Genomic DNA, 9,845 nt, shown 5'->3' with positions numbered 1-9,845 from the left:
GCTTACAAGAGAATGCCTTTTGGGTTGTGTAATGCACCCGCCACATTTCAAAGATGCATGTTTTCTATTTTTTCTGATTTAATTGAGCATTGCATTGAAATTTTTATGGATGATTTCTCTGTGTTTGGTCCAACATTTGATGGCTGTTTGGAAAATTTAGCATTAGTTTTAAAGAGGTGTCAAGAGACTAACCTTGTTTTGAATTGGGAAAAGTGTCAGTTCATGGTTAGGGATGGGATTGTCCTTGGACACCGTGTGTCTGAGGATGGGCTAGAGGTAGATAAAGCAAAAATTGAAGTAATTGAGAAACTACCTCCTCCCACAAATGTGAAAAGTGTTCGGAGTTTCCTTGGACATGCAGGCTTTTATAGGCGATTCATAAAAGATTTTTCTAAAATTTCCAAGCCTATGACTAATCTTCTTGAGAAGGACTCTCCTTTTATTTTTGATGAAGCTTGTGTGAGTGCATTTAAACTGATTAAAGAGAAACTGGTCACGGCACCTGTGGTTGTGGCGCCTGACTGGTCTCTGCCATTTGAAATAATGTGTGATGCAAGTGATATTGCTCTTGGTGCTGTTTTGTGTCAAAGGAAAGAGAGAGTGCTTTATACCATATATTATGCCAGTAAGGTTTTGAATGAAGCACAAAAGAATTATGCTACAACAGAAAAAGAGTTATTAGCTGTGGTGTTTGCTTGTGAGAAATTCCGGTCATATATTATTGGTTCTAAAATTATTGTGCATACTGACCATGCTGCTTTGAGGCATTTATTTTCTAAACAGGATTCCAAGCCGAGGTTAATCAGATGGGTCCTACTCTTACAAGAGTTTGACTTGGAGATCATAGATAGAAGAGGCAAAGACAATGGAGTGGCTGATCACCTATCCAGGTTGGAAGGTGAGAATTCAAGCATTGTGCCAGTCAAAGAAGAATTCCCAGACGAGCATTTGTTTGCTCTCAATGCATCCGACACACTCCCCTGGTATGTTCACTTTGCCAATTTTAAAGCTGCTGATGTGTTGCCATCTGAGTTAACCTGGCAACAAAAGAAAAAGTTCTTGCATGATGCTAAATACTACCTCTGGGACGAACCTTATCTTTTTAAACAGTGCTCTGATGGAGTACTTCGAAAATGTGTTCCAGAGGAAGAGGTTGAGCAGATTCTGTGGCACTGCCATAGTTCTGAGTATGGGGGCCATTTTAGTGGAGAGAGAACCGCAGCAAAAGTTTTACAAAGCGGATTCTATTGGCCCTCCATATTCAAGGACAGCAGGAAGTTTGTTGAAAGTTGTGATAGATGCCAAAGGACTGGCAACATATCTAGGAAGAATGAGATGCCCCTAAATAACATTTTGGAAATTCAGTTGTTTGACGTTTGGGGCATTGATTTCATGGGACCTTTCCCACCTTCATATGGATGCCAGTACATTCTTGTTGCTGTTGATTATGTTTCAAAATGGGTTGAGGCAACCGCACTTTCAACAAATGATGCCAAGGTTGTTGTCAATTTTCTAAAGAAAAATATATTCACAAGGTTTGGAGTGCCTAGAGCTATAATCAGTGATGGGGGTACACATTTCTGCAACAAAGCTTTTGATTCCCTTTTGGAAAAATATGGTGTAAAACATAAAGTTGCTACCCCCTATCACCCCCAAACCAGTGGGAAAGTGGAAGTTTCCAATAGAGAGCTCAAAAGAATTCTAGAAAAAGTGGTAGGTCATCTAGAAAAGATTGGTCTAGAAAATTGGATGACACACTTTGGGCTTACCGCACTGCGTTTAAGACACCTATTGGAACCTCACCTTACCAATTGGTATATGGGAAGTCTTGTCACCTACCTGTTGAATTGGAACATAAAGCCTAGTGGGCCATTAAGCTTTTGAACTTTGATTTGAAAGATGCTAGCGAGAAAAGGCTTTTACAAATTAATGAATTAGATGAGTTTAGGCTTCAAGCTTATGAGAATGCTAGAATCTACAAAGAGAAAACGAAAATTTGGCATGACAAAAAGATCACCAAGCGAGAGTTTGAGCCTGGGCAACAAGTGTTGTTGTATAACTCTAGGTTAAGATTGTTCCCTGGTAAGCTCAAGTCTCGTTGGTCAGGACCATACGTGGTTACTAAGGTCTCTCCCCATGGTGCTGTTGAGATTGAGAACCCAACCTCAAAGTATAATTTCACCGTCAATGGACAGAGGTTGAAACTCTACCATGGGGGAGAGATATTCAGAGGGAAGACAACTCTGCAACTTGACCCTCCCAACTGAATAGGGAGGAGAGTCTAACAAAGACTATAAAATTGTGCTCTTTGGGAGACAACCCAAGTATTAAAAAATAAAAAATAAAAAAAAAACCAAAAAGATTTTCCTTTTAGTTTGAGTCTTTATTTTATGTTGAGTCATAGTGTCTCATTGAATTAATTGAGTTATGTTGTGGTATTTTAATTTGTGTGCTCATTTTTGCAAGGACTAAGTGACTTTACAGGAATTAATTGAGCTGGAGGGCCTAGCTGACAGTGTCCTGGTGCTATCACTTTTTGCACCTAACCTGAGTACAGGGAGTTTTACTAAACCACTCATATCTCATTTAATTTTCTGAACATGCATTTAGAATTTAGTTATTTAGTTGCACACACTAGTATGCACATGCCTTGAATTCCTGGTAATCACATTTTTATGCTTGAATAATGCTTGTTGGTATTTTTAATATTTATTCTTGGTTTGTTGCTAGTTATTTTAATGAAAAGTGTTTGATGCATGAGTGTGAGTGAAACTTGAGGAACATGTGGAGAGTTAGGTGATAAAGACTTAAGTGAGTTTTGGAAAAGTGCAGTGAGGTTATTAAGATGTCAGGTTAGTGGGAATAATGCATAAGATGTAGTTTTCCTTTTAATCTTTATATTGAGTCTACACTCTTTTTGGCTGTGAGGTTAAAAAAAAAAGGGGCACACATGTGAGAGTAAAGCTGAAGTGCTAAAAGTGGGAAAGGATGTGAGTAAGGGAAGTATTTGCACCACTAAGCATACCCCCAATCATATCCTGACCTTGTCAAAAAAGAAGAGAAAAGAATTACACCCTGAGTTGGTAATAACTGTGACGGGTAGAGAAAGAAAAAATTGAAAAGAAAGAAAAGAACATGTGCGTGCTCTGAATAAAATAAAACTGGTGGCCATCATTAGTGGATTCTCAATATGGGGTTGGGGAATTATGAATAAAATGTAAAACCCCACATCTTGGCATTTTCTATATTTCTTGTTTGCACTTACTAAAGGTCACTCGATTTTTAAAGCTTCATTCTCTGCATAAACTTTTAAGGAATTCATCTCATGTATCTCTTGTGAAAATGTGTATACTAGCATCTTACTTGGAATTGTGTTCTTGAGCTTGAGGACAACCAACCTTAAGTTTACGCTTGAGGACAAGCTGTCGTTGGGTATAGTGGTGTGATGACCCAGGATTTAGAGCTATTTTCCTAGTTTATTGTCATTTAGTTTAAATATTTTTTAGGACATTTCAATCATTTTAGGACACTTTAGGCTTATTTCATGCATTTTATTATTTTTGCTTGGTTTTAGTATTTTTCTACATTTTATATTATTTTTCAAGATATTATTAGGTTTTATTATTTTAATTTAGAATTAGATAAGTTTATTTTAAGTTTTTATCTTATTTTATCTTCTATTAATTTTATTTTATTATCTTTTAATTATTTTTTTCCTATTTTTATTGTTGTTTTAGGGGAAGATTTGGAAAAGATAGAAAAAATTCAGAATTAAAAAAGAATTCTGGAGGCTGGAATTATGTGCCGCGCGATCGCGCGAAGTTACCGTGTACTTCTGGTGCGATCGCGCCACTTGTCAGCGTTCTGGAATTAAACGCACCAGATTTCGTGCCACTTTGGCTTACAGCGTGCGCAACCGCACCGGATCACGTCTTCAGCAGAAAAGACAAAAAAGGGGTCCCAGCTCCCTGCTTCGCGCACATGTGATCACTGTGTACATCACCCATGTGCACCATTTGATTGGAATCCGACGCCAGGAATTGCGAGGGTGCATGTTCTTACGCTGAACCCCGCCACACTGGATCTCAGCCCCTCCAGAACGTAGAAAACACTCTAAATAGCGTTTTAAACCTAATTTTTCATGTTCTTTGCACCCTTGGACGAATTTGAGCAAGCCAGAGACCCAATTTTGGTTCTTGAAGGAATTTTTCCAGGTTTTCTTTGATCTTCTATGTGTTTCTTCTTAGATTCTGAATTATTCCTCATGTTTACGAGGAACTAATTCTCTCTTAGCACTTGGGATGCCTAGTCCTTTGGATCTTATGCTTTAATTTGTACTTTGGTTGTGTGTTGGATTTCTATTATGATTTATGAATTCCGTTTCAGTTATAATTTTATTTGATTGCAAGCAAATACCTTACTAATTTCTGTGAGACTTGGAAGAGTGATTAGAAATTAGGGATTTAAGAGAACGGAATTTATTAACTTTTCTCTACGACCTTAGGAATGAGGGTAGGAGTTAATAGTGGTGGCCGGAATTATAACTTTATCTTTAATCTGTTGGTTTAGGTGCTCGTAAAACAGACTTAATATTCAGATTAAAAGTCTGTCTTGTTTAAGGAATTAGCAAGTTCAGAATTTAGGCTAGATCACCATAGAGAGTAATTTTTATTTCACACAAACAAGTTTGATTAGGCATAAGTGATAATTGGCGAAGCTAACCCAGGTGCTATTTTTCCAAATTAAGTTTCACAAATTATATTAGCTTTCTCATTTTTCCCTGCAATTGAACAATTAAATCAAAACCCCCAATTCTTATTTTACTTCTGCTTACTAAATCATAGAATTAGTCTGAATCGATAATTGAACACAATCCCTTGGGTACGATATCTTTTATATTACTACGGGCAAATCTGTATACTTGCAGATTGACTTATCACATAACAAGTCAATTTGGTTCTCATCATTTTCACAAAATAACAGGGTGTCGTCAGCAAACTGTAGATGGTTCAAGGCTAATCCAGGTCCAATTCTCACCCCGCTGAAATTGGAGTCATCTAGGAGCTGGTTCAACAAACAAGACAGCCCATTAATGAAGGTATGAAAAACGGTAGAAAGGGGGGGTTTGAATAACGTTTTCAGTACAAAACTTCCACCTTAAAGATTTTGGCAAATCTTTCGAGAACTTAAGTGCTAAAGATAAGAGATAGAAAATGTAAGGCCCGAGTTTTTAAGCTTATGCTAAGTGAATAAACTTCTTATTCACGATTAGGGTTGATGTGATGTGAAGGGAAACCTGAACGAAAGTTTATTAAATGAAATATATTTATGAAGGAGAAAGTTCAGGAAAAGTTCAAAGATTTCATTATGATCGATAAAAGTTATAGCACGAACGTTTTACGCTTAAACCTAGGTCAGAAACCCTAGTATATAGCTAATTTTCACTTTTAGGCACGTTGGCAGTTAATTCCAAAAATCTTCAGAGAAGTGTTAGAACTTTTCTTTTTCCTTATATCACAATCGTTTCGAGGCGAAACTCTAGGATCTACGAACGTCCGATTCCAATCATCGGAAGTTTGCCGAAACCGAATCCCTGGTATTTCAAAACCCTAGAATTTCTCGACAATGAAGACTTTATCTATTCAGAGCTTCAAATGGATATTCTACACGCGTACACCCATTTCTCTTGATGATTTCAATCTTTCTTCAGAAGGAAGTTTTCCATTCCGACATTCGATGCAAAAAGCAACTTATCGGGTAAAATAGTTTTACACCGACTTTGCATTAGTTGCCAAAAATACAAGGAGACCTCTTTATAGTTTTGGAATTCTTTTGCCAAAACATATCTTATAATTCATGGAGAGTGACGCCGGAAAAATCAGATTCGCGAAACTTTCTTTTTCCCGCGAATTTCCACCTTCTATATATAGCAAATAAAGGAAGAAAAAACCAAATTTTCTACCCATTTCCCCACCCAAACCCGCGGCCACAAAGAGGAAGAAGGAGGAGGAGATTTTGTTCATCGTTTGCTTGATCGTCGATCAATCAGTTGCTACTTCAAGGCTTCGAGGTATAGTCGCTAATCCTTACCTCCGATCGCTTTTTCCATAGCTTTTCTGTAGAGTTTTCTGAGTGGATAGTTTATGGGTTTTTGCAAAACTATCCTGAATCTTTCATTTCTGATTCTAAACCTCTTCTATGTATGCCCAAGATCACTTCTGCCGGATTAGATTTTCCGTTATGTCGCCGGAATTCCGTCGGAATCAATTTGAGCCTAAAATACCCATTTATGTAGTTTTTGGTGTAAAGCTCCAATCTTTAGGCTGTAAACTATCGCCTTAGCTTAGTGCTAGTAGGATTAGTTGTTATGAACGTCGTTGGTGACGTCCCTGCAAAATTTTATTTTTGGGATTTCAGTTTTGAAAATCCTAAGTTAAAAATCATGACCAAAATACCCCTGCGACAGTTTTTGATCCGATAATTTTTCCGAGTTCAGAATACCCTTAGTTACGGCTTATGAAAGCATAGGAACCAAGTTTGATCGAAGAAAAATCGAACCCTACAATTACCTATAGTGGCCGAGAGCTATAAGGGGGGAGGAGGAAATTTTCCTTTTCCGAAAACTTGTCTGTTCGCGCTAGATTATCGTACCTTAGAGTATAGATTACTTCGAGTAACCTTAGTAAGTATCGATAGCTTAGTTTCCGATAGATTCTGATTGATTTTTGTGGTTTTGTTCTAAAGGTGATTTTGAGGAATTTCCTGAGGATCAACACCTTGCTTGTGAAGAAGAGTTTGAAGTTTTTGCTGGAGAACCTTCAGGTGAGGGCTTCTCACTGAATCTCTAGTTAATGCTTAGGGTCGATATTTCGACATTGTTTACTGTTTATGCACTGAGATTGTGTGTGATTGAAAATGTTTTCTGAGGCTTCGGCTGACAATGTAGATGATTCATCTACTGAATGTTTTTGAAGATTGACTTACATGCTATGTGCTATGTGGGTAATCTAGGATGTGTGGTGCATGCTTTATATGCTAAGTGCTAAGTGTTTATGATGCGATTTATTGATATATGACATGTTGTTGATTGTGATGATTTAAATATGCTTTACACTGAAAATCTGAGATTCTGAATGGTGAGAATAGCGGGCAGGTCATGCCGATTTTATTTTGAGAGTTTTGAGAAAGTTTGATAGGACGAACGAGGTTCGGGCCTTGTATAGGGTTTATGGATCGAGACATTCTCTGGAGTCATTTGGGGATTTGAAGATCCCGAGAACTTATAGGAATTGCGATAAGACTAAAAAGGATATTATTTTGAAAAGAAAATTCATAAGACATTAAACAACCTCTAAATCTTTAAGTAAGGGTAATAATCTCGAAAGGAGGCTTTGGATGAAAATCATAGTTTGGAAAACGAGAAGTGTCGTCGGATCCAAGTGTTGAGTCTGTTGTTGTTGTGCTGTTGGAGCAGCGTTGGTTGTTGTGCTGTTGGAGCAGCTATGTTGTGGGGCTATCCTGGGGATAAGTCCGGGGAACCTTTAGTTCCCGAGTATGTGATACTCTTGTGCTGTTGGAGCAGCGATGTGTGTTGTGAAGTGTGTCTTTTGTCGCAGAATCGACTTTGCCTTAGGGTAAGATTTTAGAGACTTTAATTTACCTAGAACACGTGGCGACGTGTCGAGTGAGGACGGAGACGTTGATTGACTAATCATCTTGCATTCATGCAACATTAATGAGGTATTAACACAGGACGTACTCTGGACCTCGTCGGTTTCCAAAATGGTCATAAGACCCAGAATGCCGTGAAAGAGCGTTTGTAGACGTCTCTTGTAGCAGACCGAAATGGCAGACCTACGGGTTTACTGCTGATCTGACTACCCAGTGGGAGTAAGAGACATCACGTGCCGAAATGGCACCACCGTGGCTGGTGAAGGGCTGATCCGATGATGTCCATCCGTTTCCGGATTGCATATTGGTTGACTGGGTTAACCTGCATACATATCACGCAACATGCATACTGACTTAGTTGATGAGTGTGGTTGCTATTTGATAAACTTACTTGGAACATGCTAATTGTTAGTATTGTCGTTATGATTTTGTGGAACATGCAACCCTAGGAATGATATCTCTAGTTATAAGCCTAAGTGGCTATCTATTACTTGTACCTATTGGGTTTATTATCTACATAGTTCTTTAGAGTTGACCCTCGCGTCTTCTGTGTGTGTTTTGGCGGACAACGCCTTTTGTCAGATGAATATTGCGGACTGGTACACCATGGTCCACCCTTCGGGGGGGATTAGGTATGAGATGATAGATCAGGACGACCCCGGGTCGTGGGTGGTTGACCCCGCGAGCCACCGAGCGACGTATTCGGGGCGTATCATGGAGGACCACGTGGATAGTGGAGGACTCTTGAGGTCAGGAGTGTTGAGGCGATGCTCTATCAGCTTCAACTTGCCACCGGGCGTTCACTGTGGACCAGGTCTTGGAGGAGCACCGCCGCCACCGTCATCTTCAGAGGAGGAGGATCCCTCAGAGGAGATTCCAGTGGGAGTGCCTTCGGCAGGGTCTAGTGCACCCTCCGTTGCGATCATTGATGATCAGGGTTCGGGCCCTAAGCCCGTGAGTCCAGCATCGGAGGGCGTTGCAGGAGCGAGGGGAGGACGGATAGGGTCGATAGACTTGGTCGTTCTGGATTCTGATTCAGACGACGATCATGCTAGCACATAGTTCTGAGTGTTGGTATGAGCTCCTCGAGTTAGGATTAGTGTAGGAGTAGAGTTTTAGCTCTGACAGTCTTGCTTCTTTTGTTACTTAGGGGACAGGGTAGATCCGCCTATAGCTTTTTGTGTGGTTTCCTTACGGGGATCACAGAGAGTTGGTTGGACTTAGGAGGTCTTATTTTCAGGCCATTGGGTCAGCTGATTCTCAGTTTTGAGGGATGGTGTTGCGGGCACTTCACCCTTTTCATTTGGTTTGTATATATTGCCTACGGGCGCTACTCTTCTATTACCGTCACTGGAGGTTTACTCGTGACGAGGTTACTACTACAGCGGGGGCTGTTTATATATTGTATATTAGTTTTATTACTTTTCGCATTTGGGTTTTATTTAATTCAGTCTTGTCTTAGTTATTATCAAAAAAAAAAATAATATTCACGTTTTCCGCATTAAGTTTACTTTTGGTTACTAAAGTGACGCCACCGAAATCGGGGTGTTACATTGTGGTATCAGAGCACGGTCGAGTCTTTCGGGAGTTGTTGGGGAATAGGTCTTCTGTGCTAGGTTGTGTGACTCTGCAAAGAGTGAAAATTGATTGTCTGCAAGCGATTTTTCGCTTAAAAATTGATTGAAGTTATTGCTTACTCATATTGTATAGTGATGCTAGATGCTATCTTATGATAAGTACTGACTGTTTGCTTCCTTTAACAGAATATGGTGAATAATAACCAGCTAGCTGAGATGATGGCCACTATGGCCCAAGCGGTAACAGCGCAGGCCCAAGCGGTAACCGCACAGGCAAATGATAATGCCATGAGGCGTGCTACTGAAGAAGCACGTGAACAACAACAGCGCCAGAGGGAAATAACTCTGGACCAGAACAAAGGCCTCAATGACTTCAGGAGGCAAAACCCACCAAAGTTCTCTGGTGGTACTGATCCAGACGCAGCGGATCTCTGGATCCAGGAAATCGAGAAGATTTTCGGTGTTCTGCAAACTGTTGAGGGTGCCAAGGTGGGCATGGCGACCTATCTTCTGCTGGGAGATGCTGAATACTGGTGGAAGGGCACCAGGGGGATCATGGAAGCCAACCATGAAGAAATTAACTGGGACTCGTTCCGG

The sequence above is a fragment of the Lotus japonicus genome, chromosome 1 (genome assembly GCF_012489685.1).
Source record: "Lotus japonicus ecotype B-129 chromosome 1, LjGifu_v1.2".
Classification (NCBI taxonomy): domain Eukaryota; kingdom Viridiplantae; phylum Streptophyta; class Magnoliopsida; order Fabales; family Fabaceae; genus Lotus; species Lotus japonicus.
The sequence above is the reverse complement of the archived record's forward strand: the minus strand, read 5'-3'. Positions refer to the sequence as shown.